The 21,228-nt window shown below is 45.7% G+C and overlaps 1 long non-coding RNA gene across 1 annotated transcript; it reads left to right on the forward strand.

The window, feature by feature from the left end:
* Positions 1-8,561: 8,561 nt before the first annotated feature.
* Positions 8,562-16,513, forward strand: LOC144100458 (uncharacterized). Its single transcript, XR_013307661.1, has 3 exons — positions 8,562-8,740; positions 11,040-11,463; positions 16,336-16,513. It is a non-coding gene; the product is annotated as an uncharacterized LOC144100458 (long non-coding RNA).
* Positions 16,514-21,228: the final 4,715 nt, after the last annotated feature.

Consider the following 21,228-nt stretch of genomic DNA (forward strand, 5'->3'; position numbering starts at 1 on the left):
CGACCGCGGCAGCCGTGTTTCGATGAAGGCGAGACGCTAAGGCGCCCGTCTGCTGTGCGATGTCAGTGCACGTTAAAGATCCTCAGGTGATTGTTGTTGTTGCCTGAAAAGATGATGGCACATACCCACGGTGGGGTATTGGCCAGGGTTTGGTGCAGGTCCAAACAGGGAATGTCTAATCCAAGTGAATCTCAACCGGCTTATCAGTTAAGATGATTGTGAGTGAAAAGGAAATTCTTAATTTGATTGAGCATGAGGAAATCGATTTGTAAATCAAGGAAACAAAGCTGTGCGAGTAGAATTACTAATGTGACAATTGATAAGAAAGCAAATAATTTTGAGAGAGAGAAATTGAAAAAAAATAAAAAATAAATAAATCTATAAATTAACACAAGAATCTCCCAGTTGCACTGATATACTTGTGGAGTAGTTGGCACACTTGCCAAATGGCATGCCCTTTGACGGTTGCACGGAATGAGAGGAGGACGGGAAGAGTAAACGGCAGTCCTAATTGAGCGAGCGGATTTACCAAAAACTGAATGCTCTGCCGTGCAAACCGCCGGCAGTAGAGGATGAAATGATCTATGGATTCAACGTCCCCGCATGACGCACATAGATTCGACGGCTTGAACCCCGAACGGCATAAGTATAGATTAAGGCGAGGTATCCTACAACGCAGCAGTGTCATAGAAACCTCACATTGCCTTGATGTACAGTAACGTATATTCCATGGGAATTTCAAATGCTCGAAATCCGCTGTACCAAGGATGGGCTCATGGCTCAGGTAATGGTGAATTTGGAAGCGTTCATACCGGGACGTGGTCAGAAGTATGAGGTTTGGAACGCCCTGGACAACAGGGCCATTGATGGCAGATTTCGCTAGGAAATCGGCCATAGAATTTGAAGAAATGCCACAATGTCCTGGTATCCACTGAAAGCGCACCTCTATGGCATGACGTGGCACGAAGAATAGTAGGGATCGGTAAAGGAGAGTATTTTGCGAGCTTTCTAGTGCAGCCAAGACTGAGCGGCAGTCCGAGAGAAAGATGACTTGATCAATATTGCTTGGAACGCTTTGAAGGGCCAAACCGATAGCGAGGAATTCAGCAGTGTAAATTGGAGTATAATCAGGGATCCGGAGAGAGTAACGCCAATCTAGTTTGTGAATAAACACCTACTGCTGCCTTTTCGGCTTGTTGAGAAGATCCGTAAAAATTGCAGCATGGCTCGGATACTGCAAGAGATATTCCTCGAGGAGACCATTTAGCATGTTGGCAGGTAATTGCTTTGCGTAAAGCGGCTTCACATGGTCAAAACAAACAGCTGGTGCAGCCATGCAAATTGCTGACGCATCTGAAAGACCTAAGCGTGACTGCAATTTTGGACAAAAGGTGCTCAGTGAACACAAATTGAGGCAGTTTGTAGATCGGCCAATGTTTATCTAGAAAGAATGCTGGGGTTGTCAAAAAAATTGGAGGGGCAACTCCAGGCATTGGCTCAAGTCCCCGTAGGAACGTGCGCACTGTGAGAACTTGGAAGCGGGAGTTCAAGTCCCGTATGCGAGCTTCCAGAAAGAGGACACAATTCGCCACTGATTTTGGTAGACCCAGGCATAGCCGTAGAGCACGTCGGTCCAAAAGAATCAGCGGTTGAATTTTATATCTAGGGCAACCGAACAGAACGCAACTGAACTCTAAAATTCGTCTAACGCTAGTTTTGTAGAGAAATAAGAGAGTGTCTCTGCGCATACAAAATTTCCTATAGCTGACTCGCATAAGGTGACCGGGAGCTCGCTTACCATTTAAGGTTATACTTTTGATATGAGATCGCCAGTCGAGATGAGGGTCGTAAATGACCCCTAGATACTTTAAGGACTGCATTTGCGGTATTTGGGCGCCACCATACTGTAGACTTATATAAAGAGGGGACGGTGGAGGAAAAATGAGAACTGAAGATTTGTTCACGTTAAGAGTTAAGAGTAGCTACCCAGCCATACTTCCAGGGCATTGAGGTAGGTCTGCAAAAGCTGGTAAAGTGAGTGTATGTCTCTTGCAGAAGCGAAAAAGGCGATGTCGTCCGCATATACATACACCTTGACGTCACCCTGAATAGATATATCTCGCACCAGTATGTTAAAAAGCAACGGAGACAGTACGGAGCCCTGCGGCACACCTCTAGTCTGTGAAAAAGTCTCGGAAGTAAAAGAACCGTCCGAACAGAAGAACCGCCTTTCTTTTAGAAATTCCTAGAAAGAATACAAAAAAGCGGTCGAATTTCGTCCAACTTGTTCAATAAAATCGAATGTTCTACACTGTCAAAAGCTTTAGCAATATTCAAGGTGACTAAAGCCGCGACCTCTTTCTTCTCCATTTCCATCCTAATTCTACTTTCCAAATCCAAGTGTGCGGTCCAAATCGAACATCCCCGACGAAACCCTATCTGAGAAGCACTGAAGGCTTGTACTGCAAGAACATGATCTGTAAGACGGCTGTGCACAATGCGATCAATAACTTTAACTAAATTTGACAAGAGGGAAATGGGTCGAATGTTGTCAATTTCTAAACTCTTTTCTGGATCCTTGAGAAGTAAGATTATTTTCGCAGTTTTTCATTCAGGAGGGAGCCATGATTTCTCAAGAGAGACATTAACCATATGCAAAACATCCGAGGCAAATTCTTGCACAAGAGATTTCAAAATACCAATAGAGATCCCATCGCATCCGGGAGCTGCAGGTTTGAGGCCAGTAACAATGGAAAATAGTTCAGAGGGTGTAACCGCAGTGGAGTCTGCGCGCGGAGGGGGTAGTACGAATGGAACCACCAACCGCGCCTGAAAGCGCAGAGCAAGGCCCTGTGCTAACTGGTCAAGTTGATCTTTTGCATCCTCTGGTGTTAAGACCACGGACTGTGTGACCTGAGAGGTCGGTGTTGTATGGGTGCGTTCCATGAATCGGCACAAAGCTTCCATGAATTGCGTTCCAAATGGGTGCGTTCCATGAATCGGTACAGCGCCGGTTAATGCATGAAGCCACCATCTCTCTCTCAACACCGCCATGTACCCCAAAGCGCGACTTAGGCGCCCACTGACCCAGGGAGCCAGTCATGCGCCCTTCCTTTCCTCAATATGATCGGTGTCTATAGAACGTTGTCAACCCCAACGCCAGTCAACACAATGAACACCGACGGCCTATAGTTTCAGTGTCGCGTTTCTGCTACGTTGTCAATGCCAACGCTTGCAGCACACATCTTTCTTTACTGCCACGGAGCTCAACCTGCCGTGGTGGTTCAGTAGTTAGGGCGCTCAACTACTGATCCGGAGTTCTCTGGCTCGAACCCGACCGCGCGGCATCGTTTTTATGGAGGCAAAACGCCAAGGCGCCCGTGGTGTGCTGTGCGATGTCAGTGCACGTTAAGGATCCCCAGGTGGTCGAAATTATTCCAAAGCCCTCCACTACGGGCACCTCTTCTTCCTTTGTTCTTCCACTCCCTCCTACCCGCCGCGGTGGCTCAGTGGTTAGGGTGCTCGACTACTGATCCGGAGTTCCCGGGTTCGAACCCGACCGCGGCGGCTGCGTTTTTAAGGAGGAAAAACGCTAAGGCGCCCGTGTGCTGTGCGACGTCAGTGCACGTTAAGGATCCCCAGGTGGTCGAAATTATTCCGGAGCCCTCCACTACGGCACCCCTTTCTTCCTTTCTTCTTTCACTCCCTCCCTTATCCCTTCCCTTACGGCGCGGTTCAGGTGTCCAACGATAATTGAGACAGATACTGCGCCATTTCCTTTCCCCCAAAATCAATTATTATTATTATTATTATTATTATTATTATTATTATTATTATTATTATTATTATTATTATTATTATTATTATTATCACTCCCTCCTTTATCCCTTCCCTTACGGCGCGGTTCTGGTGTCCAACGATATCCGAGACAGATGCTGCGCCATTTCCTTTCCCCAAAAACCAATTAATATTATTAATATTATCATGAAGCCCAACGGGCGACTGAGGTTTCCACCGTCGCAGGAGGCCATGAATGAATGAATGAATGAATGAATGAATGAATGAACTTTATTCCCGCCATCATGGGGACTCACGGTCGGGGCGCAGTAATTAGGAAGGGGTGCCTCCCTTCCACCTCTCAGCACCGAAGACCGCGGGGAGAGTCTTGTCGTAGGCTGTCTCCGCCTGACGGATGAGGAGTGTTTACGGATCCGGGTCGTGGTTCCGGATCACCTGTTCCCAGGTGGCAAGCTCTGGGGTGCTTTGTGATTTAGCCCAAGAAGAATCCTTACACTCCAAAATGAAGCGATTTTGCGATGTCGTTCTGTGGAACCTAATGCAGAGCTCAGGCTGCCCAGTGTCTTCATCGTGTAGTACTGAGTACGGAAAGAATCTGCTGACCTGGAGCCTCCTGCAAACCCTGCACTCCTTCAAAGTGAGTGACCTACCTGGAATTGAGAGTGCTCTCCTATCAAGTCTAGGTGTTTCGGTTATTTCTTTATACGTTATGAGAGGGTCTTTATTCCCACTCAGGGGCACTTCAAGGGCAGCTCGGATGTATAATTCTCGAGCAAAGCTGTGAGCAGCCTCATTCTGCGGGGACCAGTTATGAGCCTTTCGTTTGGTTTCGAAGCTCCCGCTCTGTATTGGCATCGCGAAAGCTGCTGCTAGGCGATGTCACGTGGTTCTTCTCGGTTCAAGGCCATGTGAAACACACGCCGAACAAGCTACCGAAGGCAATAGTAAAGCTTTCGCTTTAAAATGTCTGAGAGAAGAGTATTATGTGGCTTTGCGCTTTCAAGTACTGACATTTTTCCAGGCAACAATATGTAAAACTCCCTCGGTTGCTGCCATCACCATCGCTCCTCCTAAGCGAAAGCTGCTAAGCCTCGATCGAATGCATGGCCTTAAATAAGAGTGGTGAGGTGCAGTAGCACAATGGCTAGCCAGGTCGCTCAAGCTTCGCGTTCCGATTAGTTTCAAGATTACCCGCCGCAGTGACTGAGCGGTTAAAGGGGCTATGTGCTGAATTCGAAAACTAGGGAGCAAATCCTTCCCGCGGTGACTGTTTTCATGAAGATTTTGAACCATTGGTTCAATGGAGAACTGGTGACACTCCTGATAACCAGGATGACCCAGGAAGAGCCATTCACAACCTACAACGAAATCAGAAGAAACTAACCAGAAGAACTCTCCCACTCCCACATAAATTACTGGACAGACACTAACAGGTAACCCGGAGACAAATACAGAGACTCACCCTAACTCGACCTATTTTGCTAAATTTATTGATGGAAGGAATCCTCTCTGCTGCTTCAGTACTCTCAGCCTCAGTACCCGGGCTCAAAGCCGACCGCGGCGGCCGCGTTTCGATGGAGGTGAAACGCAAAAGCTGCCCGTGCGCTGTGCGATGTCAATGCACGTTAAAGATCCCCAGGTGGCCGAAATTATTCCGGAGCCCTCTACTACGGCACCTCTTTGTTCCTTTCTTCTTTCACTTCCTCATTTATCTCTTCCCTAACGGCGCGGCTTGGCTGTCCAGCGAGATATGCGAGACAGTTGTATGTAAGTGGATTTTATTAAAATAATAATAAAAAGGAAGGAAAACATTTTTGCTAGCCCCGGCATCTGCCATCGATACTGAAGCACCTGAGCTGAGCAAGCGGAAATAAAGGATAGCAGGCAGAATGGAGAAATTAAATGAAAGAGTTTAGGGGACCGGAAGAGACGTTAGGGGAGAGGTAATATACGCATACTATTTGCACAATAAGAAATGTATCCAGGTTTTGCGCGTGATTAGTTCATGATCGAGCAATAAAAACACACGCGCACAGCACTCTGCTGACAACAACTGGAGTGGTGCATCCAGTTTTTAATTGCCTAGTTATTGCGTCATTAAGAGATTTCGGTTGTTGGGGGAAGGAAACGGCGCAGTATCTCTCTCACGTATCGAAGGACACCTCAACCGCGTCGTAAGGGAAGGGGTAAAGGAGGGACTAAGAGAAGAAAGGAAGAAAGAGGTGCCGTAGTTGAAGGCTGTGGAATAATTTCGACCACTTGGGGATCTTTACCGTGCACTGACATCGCACAACAAGGGCGCCTTAGCGTTTCGCCTCCATCAAAACGCGGCCGCCGCGGTAGCGTTCGAACCCGGGTACTCCTTTCTCAAGAACCAATTTTTTGATCATAATATAACGGGTCTTCTATTTGACTGAAAATTTTTGGAAAATATATGGTAATAGCCGCAGAGGATCACCTTTCGCGTGGGGTACCCGGCCAGTTTGATGTGAAGCACATATTTGCTTAGTCACCTACTGTTGTTTAATTAGGATTCTGACCCTGTATGATTGTTTTGTGGATACAATAAAATAGAATATATGATAGACGAATTAGCAGGTCTGTGAATGATTGCATGCGGGTGTGTGTTCTCTTTAAGGCAAACTAGTCTTCTATAATTTTTTTTTCCTGTGTACCTGAGGCGGGGAGGGATGCGCCTCTTGTCTGATGGAAATAAAAGTTTCAATCATCAATCAATATCACGTACCTTGTTCAACAGCCTAGCGCGTTCCGCTCTAATATAAAGCTGACCCTAAATTTACACACGTGATTTAGTGTTCACGATGCGTTTTTAGTGACCGACTTCAAACCACGTCTTCCTGCGTACACATCAATTCTAATTTAAAGAAATGCAGAGTGCCAAGTGGTTGAGATAGGGACCAAATTCTCACTACAGGAATAGATGATCCCTATATAGGTTGACTGTTACTACAAAGAAGTATTAGGAAAGTAGGGCGAGCTTGCGTGAAGCAAATGTCATTGTGTAATTATATTCGTGGTCTAAAACCTCTCTCGGTTTTGAGAGAAAGAAATGAGCATTGCTGGTGCACTTCGTCGGCGGACACCTCAAGCGCACCACCAACGCCGAAATCTTGGCAACTCAGTTTTTTAGTAAGCGTTCGTGGCGCGCATGAGGCGTCCACCGACAAAGTGAACCACTGAACCAATGCTCCTTTACTTTCTCAAAACCGAGAGAGGTTTTAGACAGCGAGTAAGATTAGACTGGTAACAGACAGTCATAACTGCTTCGTGCAAGCCCTCTATTGTCGTTGTTGTTCTCTCGCCCCAGGAGGCAGAGGAGACCACCATCTCCCTAGCCCTTGCACATTCGGACTCCCAATACATCTTCAGCGGCTCCAAAACCGCTCTGTCCACATTTGGCAGGGGCAGGATTCACACCAGGGGAGTGAATCCTACCAGGCAATGGTTGAACACTCGTACCCAAAATTTACCGCATAGAGTTGAGCACCAGTGGGTGCCGGCTCAACCTGGGAACCCTGGAAACGAGGCTACCGATAAATTGGCCCTAGGTTTGCTTTGCCGGGCTCAGGACAGTCTCGATCCGGGATTCTCGAGGGAACGGGCGCACGCCTTTGCAGAGCTCACGCAAATACCCCGTTTGGACCGTCGGACTTAACCGCGCTACTCACCCCTCTCTTACCCACTACCAACAGATCGACTTCAGACGCCTCCTGACCCGCTATCTGTCATCCCCTCAGCTGTTATCCCACTATTGTGGCCAATCCCCTGCATGCTCCCTATGCAGTGATCCTCACTCCACACTCTCCCACATCCTTTTCGGCTGCCCTGCTGACCCTCCCCGCAAGGACAGCACGTTATCTCGAGCTGGAAGGACTGGGAGGTCCTGCTCACGTCTGCAGACCCGGCATCGCAGCTTGCTGTGGTGACTCGGGCTGCCGACGTCATGTCCCAACATAACCTGCATGATGCAGTGCGGGACCGCTCAGTGGCCCAGGGGGCCAGCAGGCTCTTAAACTCACTTGCGAAATAAAGTATTTCTGCCTGTCTGTCTGTCTAGGCTTATCTTAAGTGGCTCATAAATAAAAATTCAGGAATCTGCGAAAACACCCGCCGCGGTGGCTCAATCGTTAGGCAACTCGGCTACTGATTCGGAGTACCCGGGTTCGAACCCGACCGCTTCGGCCGCGTTTGGATGGAGGCGAAACACAAAGGCAACGGTGTGGTGTGCGTTGTCAGTGCACGTTAAAGATACCCAGGTGATCAAAATTATTTCGGAGACCTAAGGCCCTGTAGGCGAAAGCTCTGCAGGAGTAGAAATAAAGTTCTTACCAAACGTTCCTCCACTACGGCGCCTCTTTCTTCCTTTCTTCTTTCAGTCCCTCCTTCATCCCTTCCCTCACGCCGCGGTTCAGGTGTCCGCCGAAATGTGAGATAATGCGCCATCTCCTTTCCCCAAAAGACAATTTTCAATTTTGATTTATCTGGGAAAACGAATAACAAATATTGAGATTCGGAGGAGATTGGAACGAAAACTGAGGTAATGAGAAATGAGGGTTAAAATAAATTCTTCACTTTGTTGTGTTGGTTGTTTTAGTTCTTGTTTCAGTTTAGCCGATTGTCTCGTCTTTGTAGGTGGGTACTTTGTAATTGGCTTATATAAGAGTCACGTGACTAAAGGGTATAAATATCGGTGGCCTCGTCTCGCAACGTGTCCTTGGTATACCACTTGTAAAATGAGCCCCGTCTCTGTGTTTTCAGAGGGTTCTGCCTCCACCGCATTAACTAGTTAGGCCTGCGTCCCCAGTTTTATAATTAGGTCGTACGGTAAAAGCCGCTGAAAAATAATCGCAATTAATATTCCTTGGGTCCTTATGCTTCGGGTGCTACTTCAAGCTTCGTCGGCACAACTTCCACAGCAAGAGTGAGTCCATGTCATTTTCCTTTGTTCGACTGGATTGAGCGTCGCCCTCCAGCAGGGATCAAAATGATCCATTACAGGGATGATACGTTTCAAGTAATCTGCTTATCTGCATTCTTTTTCTTGGAGTCTTATTCTTTTTCAACTTTTCGAGGTTCCCTTGGCAGGCATCGTTCGTACTCGGTGGTAAACCGCGGTGCGAAGGCATCGCTTCGAAATCCATGAACATCGATAAGTAGAGCCGATGTGCACCATGAATTCCATTAAGGACTAAGAGGATATACAAATTTTAATGTCTAGCTACAATTATTTTCAATGAAAACCCCGAAATTAATGTCGAGTGGTTCGTTTCAATAGCCAGCGTCCGTCGACATGTTTACTTCTCGGCACACATGGTGTCTCATAAGATCGGGCATGCGAGATCCCAATTCTTCAATCCATACGCAACGACAGAAATTACAGCTGAGCTGCCTTAATTCGAGGCATAATGGAGGGAAAATTAGAAGGATAGGGCCACGCACAGAATAGTTTTGTGGGGAACCAAAAAAGAATTTTGTAATATTAAGCGGGAAGTGATTGACGCCGTCGTCCACTCCCCGTCGGGGATTGAGCGCATGGCGGCAACGGTAAGACGCGAGGCCTAACGGAACCAAGGCAGTTCTACGCGGCGTAGTACACTCGGTAGCTCAGCGTTCATAAAACCAGTGACTTTCAGTTTTCTTTTTTTTTCTTCAAGGAATACTCCAGAGTTTTATAGAAATGTCTCAGTAGGCGGCAAAACCGGAATTCCACATCAGCCGCCACCGGCGTTCTAAGGCCGCGCTAACCTTAGGTCCCGGTTTCTCATTAGTTGATACCAAAGGTCGCTACATGGAGGGTAACGACTGCCAGAAGAGCACAAAGGTGCACTCATTTATCCCCTCGATGATTAGGGTGGTGTTATTTATTATGCAGGAAAAGCTATTCAGCCGCCTTTATTTTATTCAGCCTTCAGTTTAGTGGATTGTCTTCTCTTTTTAGCTGTGCACTTTTCAATTTGGCTTATATTTTTTCTGTTTTACTTTGTATTTATTTTTCGGACTTTTTTCTGTGATGTTTCTGCGTTTATTTTTATATTTTTTACGGGCACTGGAGCCAGAATCGCGTCCGGTGTTGCTAGCATAGGCATGTGGCCTACGCTGGCGTAAGGGTTCTTTCTTCTATCGCTCGACCAGTGAGCTTTCTCTCCCTCCCTTCGAGGGCATTGGCCCCCACCAAACCTTTTTTTTTTGCTTCGATAATACTTTTTCGATAAAAGCCATGGGAGTTAGCCTGAGCATGACGCGAGCAAGCGAAAGGAATGGAGTGGTAGGTACACTGGGCCACATGCTATCGCGACGTGTGGCGTTCATCCCCACCACTCGGCGCACTCCAGCAGCAACTCGAGAACATATTCCCTCGTAGACGCTCCCCAAACCGATCTTCAAGAATTTCTGAGGCACTTCTCTGCTTATGTGCGTCTGCTAAAGCATGGAACTTTCTATCTAGAACGCGGGTTTTCTTCCGCGACGCCTTTACCCGCCCACTGCTTTTTATTCTGTTTTACTTACTTTTGTTGTGTTTTGACTTTTTTCCTGTGTGATGTTTGTGCGTTTATATTTATATTTTTTGTCCTGTTTTGGTTAACGTCTGCCTGAACTGTGCTTCACTCTATTCGTTGCTTCCCTCTATTCCAAGCCGTAGCCATTAGATGTCAGAAGTTTATTACCCCCTTACTCCCGTCGTCGTTCCATCCAGTTTTTAATTTTTATTTCTTTTGCGTTCGTTATATTTTTTCTTGGTTTTGTTGTTTCTTTAATATTTTACTTTTGTTTTTTAACTTTTCAGTTTATTTGACCTCGTTCCGTTCACTGCATTTTTGTTTATTTGTTTGTTCCCTTATTCCCAGCCGTGACTGTTATAGATATAAGAAATTTATTAACCCCCTTACTCTCTTCCTTTCCATTCCGTCTTTTATTTTTATTTCTTTTATTTATTTCTTGTTCTCGATTTTCTATAATTTTATTTTTGTGCTTTTTACTTTTCAGTTTTTGATTTCGTTTCGTTCATTGCATTTTTGTTTGTTTGAAGTCTGTTTTCGCGCAGGAATGCCAAAGCATGGAGCTTTCTAGTACGCGGGTTTTTTTCCACGACGCCTGTAGGCATTTTTCCCGTTTTTATTTTTATTTTTTAATTCGGTTTTTTCGTTCATTACATTTCATTTTCTTACTTTCATTCTTTTTTGTATTGCTATTTTTTCTTGATAACCTCATCTGATTTACAGGTGAGGCGGACACTACCTGCTAACGGACACTTCCGGCACACTTCCTGCTAACGGGCACTTCCGGTGGGCCATGAGCCATTAAGGGCTTTCGCCTTAAAATGCGGAGCAAGTGCCTTCTTGGAGACATCGGTGGTGCTGTTGAGGACTTCGGCCAGTTGGAGACTACTGGTCCTTGACGGTCTGGAGGATAGAGCGTCGGCACTCGGGACCACAAGACCACCACAGGGCCTCGGAATTATTGAGGACAACTGAACAGAACCTCGGCGCACTGGGCCACACTGGGCAGCCGCAGCTTCGGGTCGGGGCCTCGTACCTGAGTATGCCTTCTTGCTGAAAGACCTCGGAGCCATACAAAAACCGGCCACTAGCGACCTCCGTCTGTTGCAGCCACCATCGCGAGTGGACATGCATGTCATCGCATCAGGTGAGCATTCGCGATCACTACCGAAAAGGCTACCGCGATTACGCGCACAAATGGGTTTAGGCTTGTTCATAGGATGTGCTCAACACGGCCCTCTTAGCCAGTCATTACTACCTGCCGTCGGTGTCAACTAGGTCGGTGCCTATTATTAACTGGGACGTTCATATAATATGAGGCGATGCAGTCCCACACAGGACATGAGAATAGTGGGTGCATATGCAATGTTTTGTACGGATTGGTCACGCAGGAATTTTTGCTGGGTTTAAAATGGGCTCCTGATTATTATGCATCACGTTTTTGTCCCTTCGTGAATTAACTCGAGCAGGAACGCGCACTTGCTGTTGTCTCCATGAAGCGGTAGTGGCGGTTACATTCGCGTAGCTACCAATTTCACTTTTATTCGTGGTCGTGTACAGCACTGTAGCATTTTCTTGAATTCGCTGCTGCAGCTTTGAGCTTGCTGCTTTGCCGATGGAGCTGCTCTTATCGATAGAAGCGCGTTCCTACCAGTTGTGCTTTTTATTTCGTGAAACCGACAATCATCACGTCCAGCAATGTCCACCGCAGTGGATGGGTGAATCCTACCTAGATAAAATGCCAGCGTACTGGCGGGAGTGACATATGCTACGTCATCAAATTTAATATATAAAAGATTAGCTACGGTTCCACTGCTGTTAAACCTGGTTACAGAGCGTAAGCTGTGGTGTACCGGTCAGCTAGACGCGGCTTGAGGCGTCTATAGGGAGTTTGCACGAAAGCCGGCGGCACTATGCATTCTGGGTAGTCCGTCATTTTGTCGTCCTTGGTAGCAGCCGACGCAGAAAGCGCACGTTGGTTTTTACGCTCGCGTAGTACGTGCGTGCAACAGTGCAGGCGTTGTGGTGTACTGTGCTGTTGTGGGCTGCACCAGCAGAACCCAAAGCAAAGCGCAGAAACTGAAGACAGGACAGGCCGACTGTCGGTTCTTCACGATTCCAAAAATACGCCTGCACGAGTGCGAGAAAGCAATGCAGCTTTCATATCGACGCCGACGCGAGTGGCTGGCACGTATTAACATGAGTGAGACTGACGCCAATCCAGACAAGTATAAAGTCTGTGCACTCCACTTCGTTTCAGGTGCGTACAACGATTTCTTGGCTTACTGCGCGTTTGTTTTTTACTTCTGCACCCGCGCTTTACGCTTTGCAAAACAAGCACCTCGCGACGCGTCTCTTCCTAGTTTTCCCTAAGCATGCGCCTCGAATGTATTTGAAAGTTAGGAACTGCTGCCGAAAGTGATCACTCTTGGTTACACGCGTACCTCGGATTTGTCGTTAAGGCGGCGTTTTTTCATGGTCGACGACAACAGGTCCATTTCCGACACCGGGCGCACACCAATCGTCTTGACGGTGGCCGGCGGCCAGGCGTTGGGGCCGTCTGTGCAGGATTGTTCTTGACGTGCGCGCACACCACACTCCACATAAAATAGCAGGGCAGCAACATGCGAGCAGGCCTCTCCGTTGCCGGCCATGCAGGTACAGTGAGCCGACACAATGTGACCGTCGCTTTCAGCGAGGACCCACACGTCCCTTATTAAAACTTTGCGAGTGGTTCACCTGGGCGCAAATGACAACGGCGAAGAAAGGAATTAGTACTTCACGAAAAAAAAAAGGGTTTTTGTGCTTACCTGTGTTTTGAGTATCACTGTGTCGGCTACGAACGTTTTCATGCATGGCTTGCGTACCCATCCACTTGTGAGGACGTTGTGCCCTTCCAAAGCTTTTCTCGCCTTAAGATGCTGCCGAGTAACAAAACTAGTTCTCAGAACTAGAAAATCCTGAATATCGGCGATGTCGACGGGCGGCCACAAGTTGAAATCGACAGTGCAGTCATCCGCGCGTAGCGTGAATGGGTCCACGCCGCACTTTTGTTTTCTCCTCGTAGCGCGCCCGGTCTTTCGGGCACAGAGTCGACATGTAGGTCTCTGACGAAACTGCCGACATCTTCAAAGCACGCCGGGGCGGCGAATATGCAACCCCTTGTTAGTTTTGATGACTGTAGAAGACGATACGGCACTCGGACAAAAACACTGCTGCCTGGCCTGGGTGCGTCGGCTGCTAACAAGGACGACAAAATGGCGGACTACCCAGAATGCATAGCGCCGCCGGCTTTCGTGCAAACTCCCTATAAGGTTGAGTGCGTTCCGCACACTGGGCAACCAGTGCGCCCACCCTGCCGCCCTGGCAGGTGACAGTTAAATTAATGGTTGATCGCGAGAGGTTGGTCACCCAATAAACGCTGCGGCCATTATTGCAGCGCCGCGTGTCTGCCACAACGATTCCAAAATAATAATAATAATTGGTTTTGGAGGAAAGGAAATGGCGCAGTATCTGTCTCATATATCGTTGGACACCTGAACCGCGCCATAAAGGAAGGGATAAAGGAGAGAGTGAAAGAGGAAAGGAAGAAAGAGGTGCCGTAGTGGAGGGCTCCAGAATAATTTCGATCCCCTGGGAAACTAAGGTGCATTGACATCGCACAGCACTCGGGCGCCTTAGCATTTTGCCTCCTAAAGACGCAGCCACCGTGGTCGGTTTCGAGCCGTGAACTCCGGATCAGTAGCCGAGCGCCCTAACAACTAAGCCACCGCGGCGGTTACAACGTTTTCCGCGCAAATGCATGCAGCCCACATCTCTCACCACCGCCACGTACCTCAAAACGCGATTGAGGCGCCCACGTTCCCAGGGAGCCTGTTATGCGCAATCATCGGAGTCTAGAACGCTGTCAACGCCAACGGCAGTGAACACAATGAACTCCGACGGTCTATAGCTTCTATGCCGCATTTCTGCTACAACGTTGTGAGTCCCAATGCATGCAGCGCGCATCTGTCACTACCGCCACAAGGTTAAAGCGTGACTGAGGTGTCCACTATTCCAAGGGGAAAGTTATGCGCCTTTCCTTTGATTTGGAAGAAAACAAGATATTCGAAGAAAATTGGTCTGGTTTTAAAAAGTGTTTTTGAGGAAAGTAAATGGTGCAGTAACTGTCTTTCCGGAAGACGAAGAAAAGGATAAAAGTGGTTGAGGTGAAGGTCATTCAAGGTCACTTTCTGGCCTAGGCGACGACTGCTTTACCTTGGGTAGGAAAGCTTTTCGCTTCAAAAGCGACCTCATCTGTACCAGAGAGTCACTGGATAAGTTTTACAGTACGGCGTTCCTTTTCCCCGCCCCGTCGAGCTCGGAAGAAATACACAAGAAATATGAAATTCGTTCCCAAGGTGTTGCTCCAACGAGTTTACTGTTTCCCGTTTTTTGCGAGCGTCGGTTCACTGTATCAATGAAAACAAATCTGGACAAAAACATTTTTAAGCGGGAAAACCGTTTATGAATGCATTTTTTTCATATGCAGGATTTCGCTATAACAACATATTCGCAGGTCACCCGACGTCAGTGTTGCATTCTTTTCCAATTGACGTTTTTGCTATCGTCAAATATTCCCTATTTGTTTTCCATGGCCATCTACACTGTCCGATGCTATCTATGGAAACGCTTTACATTTTGCTTACATAAGGTATTACCTTCAATATTACCGTATCAGTATCTTGGAATTTTCCAATCTTCTGTTTCTGTCCGAAAATGTGCTAACAATTTGCTAACTAGCAGGCTGGATAACTAATTTTATGTAAAAATTTTAACTATTACTGTTAGGCTCCTTAGTTATTGAGAGACGTGTAGCCTGCCGTAAGTAATAGCCATATCAGTTTTTAAAATATCGAAAATGTGGTTAAACTCTGCGCTGTGACCCAACAAATGTTGGCTACGTTGTGCCAAAATGCATGCGATTTTTAGAAGCTTGCAGGCAAAGCCGCCTCCCCAGTGCACGTACTCTTCGGAATAGTCAAAATCTGTTGGGCCACAGCGCTGAGGGTGACGGTGTTTTCGAAATTAAACTGATATCAGTATTACTTACGGTGGGCTTCATGCCTCTCGATAATTAACGAGCCGAGTAGTAATAGTTAAAAAGTTGACCATTCATTATTAGTTAACAAGTCTGCTAGTAAGCACAGCTTAAAACTCGCGGAGACATGCCGTAGTAAAGGTCTAGCTTTAAAATGAAGCGCCGTAGGGGGAGGGAGGGGGGGGAGAGTATAATTTCGACCGCCTCTCTTTTTTTAACGGGTGCTTTCAGCACACAGCCCACGGGCGTTTTTAGCTTTCCGAATCCATTTAAATCCTACCTCCGCATTCGGGATTGACCCCGTGTCTTTGAGCGCAGCAACCAAGCTTGCGTAACCGTTGAGCCTCCGTGACATCAAATCTGTTTTCTTATAAACCAATGTGGAATGACATTGTCACTACTCGCTGCGCATCTCAAAATTGCATTTGATGAGAGGAAGCTGCATTAATCGCCTCACTCATTGGTGGACATCAAGACCCCGCCGTGAGTTAAGGGTCCAAAGATGCCGTAGCTGTGGTCTCCGGAATAATTTCCGCCACGTGGCGATTGCACATAACACGGGCGCCTTGTCTGATGCCAGTGGACGCTAAAGATACGGAGGACACTTGAGACTATACTTACGCGATGTGAATGCGAAAACATTTCTCTCGTGGGCTGCTAGTTAACTGCACCTGTTTACTGTTCAGTACTAGACTAATGTCGCAAATGCTTGTAGGCTAAAGGCGTTAAGGTCAAAGGTCTGTCAGTAGAAATCTTTCAGGTTAAAGACTTTACGTTAAAGATCTTTGTTATCTCAAACTGTTATCTGTTGTGTCTGTCGCAGAAATACTCCCCTACAGTACACTCGTCGGCAGATAGCAGTACTACGTTTTCGGTTGCTTCGACACGGACAAATTACTATGCTTACAAAGGCGCTAATTCATTCCTGCTCGACTGCAGGTCTCAAAGAGGATGCCGTTCCTTGGTTGTCATGGAAACAGGCTACAAATACACGTGGTGAACCTCCGTGGATATCACGGCGGCCTCGATGCATTCTCGCACCAAGAGGCTGCATTCTGCTCAGAAAGAAGAACATGTCCAAGCGTGCCAACCGCGTCAGCCCGTGCAGCAACTCAGCAACTTGACGTTGGTGAGTATCTATCTGGCTCTTTGGATAAATGTGGCTTCTGTGGGTCTCCGATGATGTTATTGCCGTTTAAAGAAGAGGCGAGACTTTCCGTTGATGGGCAGAAAATGCCCGGTCCTGCCATAGCGCCCGCAGAGGAGGAGAAATTTCGTCCACTCTTGGCGTTGGCTCGAACCGGTCGCTGATGTCCAGCGTTCTTTTGTCTGTGCAAGTCAGCTTCTCTTCACATTGCACTGGACATTGGTGCGTCTTGTTGACAGTACAAGCGCTAGTGAAACACGTACCAGTGTTAAGCACAATGTATATAAAAGATTCGATACTAGAAATAGCGTCTAACGATATAAAAGACAGTTTAACTACTGCTGAACCTGGTTAGAGAGCGAAACCTGCAGCGTTTCGGGCAAGTAGACGTGGCTTGGTGTCTGTAACGTTGAGTGCGTTCCGCACACTGGAAAGGCAGCACTCACCATGCCACCCTGGCAGGTGGCAGTTAATGGTTAATCGAGAGAGGTTGGTCGCCCAATGAACGCTATACGTGCGCTCCTCGCCACACTCCTGCATGGTGCCTGTGTAAGTCAAGCGCACGGCTCCGGCTTTTGCCCCACACCGACGTCACAATGGCAGTTTCGATCGCACGACATCATCCGATTGTCACGTAAGCAATCGACCGCTCTCTACAGGCGAATGTTCTCTTTTGGTGAATGAATGCAAAGGTCTTATGTTCAATTACATTACATTCTTTTATATTTGAAAAAAAAGTTTTCCAGGCATCCACAAACAGTGCTCTATTGAAACTTTTATTTATGCTTATTTTATTCTCTGATGCGATATAGTGCTCTTTTTCTTTTCTCTTTCCAACAAAAAAATGTGACGTCGTCTATTGCCCCACTCTGTTGCTATGTACACTGTAAGGGGGCGGAGAATTTCTCAAGCCACGAATGTACGGCTTTCCCCTCCGCCTCCTTCCACTTCTTTGCGGAAAATAAAGCTTGTATGTATGAATCGAAAGGTCAAAGGTCATAAGGAGGTGGTGCGACACCATGATGGTCCACAAGGTTAGGCTGAGAAGCTTAGCTGTGGTGCGACTTATAGCCATGTATGACCTCTAACTTGGTGAAGGTCAAATTTAGTGCCCCGCGAGACCATAGCATAGTGAACCTTTCGCTTCAAAAAGCCGCCGTGGTGACTCAGGGGTTATGACACTTGGCTATTGACCCAATAGACGCGTGTTCAATTCCAACCGTTGCTTTCGAATTTAGATGCAGGCTAAATTCTAGAGGCCCTTGTACTGTGCGAAGAAAGATCATCAGGTGGTCTCAATTTCCGGAGCCCTTCACTACACGGTGTCCCTCATAGGCTGAGTTGCTCTGTCAAGTTAAACCCCCCAAAAGCCAGTAGGTTAGGAAACAAACAGGAGCTAAGTATGTCAGCGCTTATATCGAGAGTAGGAAACTGATGACGGCTGTCGAACAGAAAATGGATAGTGATCGGGACTATCTTCCAAAGGAAAGGAAGTGTAGCAGGTTGTGGTAGGAAGTATGGTGAGTACGTTGTTTCAAAACCGCACTAGGGAAAAGCTGTCTTCCTTGGTACGAATCAATATTTACGGCTCAGTGTTGCGCTATAGTAGTCTCTGTGGAGGAAAATATAAAAGAGAGAATCAAGGGGAAGTATTATCTGCACTGAAGCACTAAGCACACACAGATCAGTGCACTGGTAATTCAGTCTTAGCATTACTTTCCGATAATAATACGTAATAAAGCCAGTACCACAACAGATGGAAAAAATTACAAGATTGCACTTGTCTGCTTAAGAGGAAAATGCGAAAGCCTTTCTCTTTCCTCTTTCTTTCTTTTTCTTTCCCCTTTTTTCATGTTTTGTTTTATTTTTGAAATTTTGTTTGCAATTTTTCATTCTGTATTTTATTTTTTGCTTTTTATTTACTAATTAGGCCTTCTCTTGCATTTATATCGTTTTTCATCGGATCAGTAACAAGAAACCTGATTCAAACACAGCATTTTTCATTAATTGAATTTAATTACCTTATTGAAATGCACCAAGCAAGCTTTTCCCATTTCAATATGTACTCACGCAATACCTAACAAAATTAAACTTTTGCTCATTTATCTCTGCAGAACGACATAATGACATAATCGTGCGGAGAAAATTTGCGGAAACTTTTTTGCCGGCGCGACAGAACAATATAATGCTTTCACATTAATAACCTGAAATATCGCTGGGTCCCCTGTTAGGTCGGGATTACTGACAACGAGTGAACGGAAGTGTGCACTGCACAAGCACGCAACGAAGAACCCAAGAACATAAATGTGGCTCGCAAAGATTGCTTGAATTTCATGATAGTCCTTGAAGTTCATGGTGCTGGAAATTCCGTGATTGTTAGGTAAATAACAAATTACGTCTAGTTAGGCCCATAATATAGCACATTATCGTTTCATGCAGCAAGCCGTGAATAGTCATGAACTATCATAACTTCGTTGTAGCCCAGAATATTTTCCTTCCGTCACCCGCTGTGCATTCTGCTTTGCATCTTAATGTTCATTCTGCGGTAGGCAAAAAAGATCTGGAGTGTTTTTTTGGCCAACTTTCTTTTAAACCTGGCATAATAACGCTAACCGAGACATGATAGTGCGATAACTCTGATGTTTTTAGCCCACAAGGATATTGGAAATTTTTTTAAATCTGCGGGCCGCCGAGGAGGTGGCGTCGCTCTGTATGTCGAAACTGGTCATGATTGCGAGTTACTTTCAAATTTTTCTATATCCAGTGACGATTGTGAAATTTTGACACTGAAATATAGAAACAAAATAGCTTCGGTTGAATTCCGACCTCCAAGTGGAAACTTGCCGTCTTTCCTTGACTTTTTTTAAATGTTTTTAGATTATGTACGCACAAATAACTTTCGTTTATTATGCGGAGGCGATTTTAACATTGCCCTCATTTTGAGCAGTTATCCGGCCTTCCCTCGCCCTCACCCTCAAATTGCCGGCCCTTGCTCCCACTCCCCCTCACTAACAGTTATTTTCAAATTCCACTTATAATTTCTAGTATACAACTTCTGGCGATATTGTTTTAACATTAACTTTCTACAACATACATCGATCACACGTGACTTCACCTCAAGGCTCTCTTCATCAGGTTTCACTAATATAATCACAACACCCACTTGTGTCACTCTGTCTACGTCATCTGTTTTAGATCTCCTGATAACTAACGCTGAAACTGTAATCTCTGATGCCGGTTCAATTGCATGTGACATCATTGACCACTGTCCTGTATTCATGTTTTACTATCCTCTTGACCTGGCTAATACTTGTGCAGATAAAATTGTTACAGTGCAGTGTATTTCAGATGTGGCAATCTGCGGTTCCGGCATGACATCGAGGCATGTGACTGGTCGTTTGTTCAGGATGCATGCAATGTTAATGACGCATATCAGAAATTTATGCAAGTATTTTTGCAACTTTGTAAAAAACATTTTCCCATAAAAACAATTGAATTGAATTGAATGTTTATTGGTTCACGGATTCTCTCCGTGTACGGGGCAGAGGTAAAGGCAAAATGCCTGACAGAGCCTCTGCGCCCCCACAGTTGAGGGCAGCATAACGTATCATTCACTCAGATATCTGGAAAACATATCTTCAACACACAACAGACAGCAACGAAAAATTCCATTATTGAGTACGTGTGCCTTCAAAGCCTTCCTGTGCTTGAAAATGATTTTTAGAAGGCAGGAGATACGTAAAGAATAAATATTATGTAACATTAGAATTCACTTGCATCAGAAGTCAAGAAAGAAAAGGAAATCATAGAATTCACTGGTCTGAAAATAAATAGCATATGAAGTAAATAGATCAGTACATATAGACATTTCAGAAAAGAACAAGGTTTAGACAGATGTGCAATGTAAATGCTGAGACAATGGCAAATATATTTTACAAGCGCTTAGGGAAATAACATAACATAATATAATATATAACATAGATAATAACATAAATAATAACATAGAAATAGCACAACATAATGCAACATAACTGGGGTTACTTGTGTTATTAGGGATGAGATCAAGTTACACAAAGTGAAAATGCAATATCACTTCCCACTAATAGCTTTTTACAGTCTTTTTTGAATTTGCGAAAGGGTTGTGTGTATTGTATGTTAAACTGATCACTGTTTAATATATTAATCGTTTGATAATTTAACGCTTGCCTTCCGTAATTAGTTGTTGTGGCAGGCTAGATGGTGTGGTCTACGTATTGGGTATGAAGTGCAACTGTCGACAGGTATTGTATGCAGCCTATTTTTAAAAATCCACTGGAGTAGTTTGAAATAATAAACTTAATCTGCTTTAAGCATGTTATAATTAATGAAGAGCGGTTTTGTTCGGAGTCCTCGTTTGTTTCCCACATAGTTTTCACACATTCTCAATATTTTCTTTTTTACAATGATTAGTTTGTTGTAGTTTGAAGCTGTCGTAGTTCCCCATACTAGAATGCCGTAACTGAGTTTTGAATAGAAGAGTGAGTAGTATACTGCTTCTTTCAACCAGGTGGGTAGTATATTTTGTATTCTATACATGCAGCCACTAACTCGAGATAGCTCACTTTTTAATTTGTTAACATGAGTATTCCATGTTAGGCCCTGAACTTTTGCTCCGTAACTTCTTCCAGTAATGTGTCCTCAAATTT

The sequence above is a fragment of the Amblyomma americanum genome, chromosome 8 (assembly GCF_052857255.1).
Source record: "Amblyomma americanum isolate KBUSLIRL-KWMA chromosome 8, ASM5285725v1, whole genome shotgun sequence".
NCBI lineage: Eukaryota > Metazoa > Arthropoda > Arachnida > Ixodida > Ixodidae > Amblyomma > Amblyomma americanum.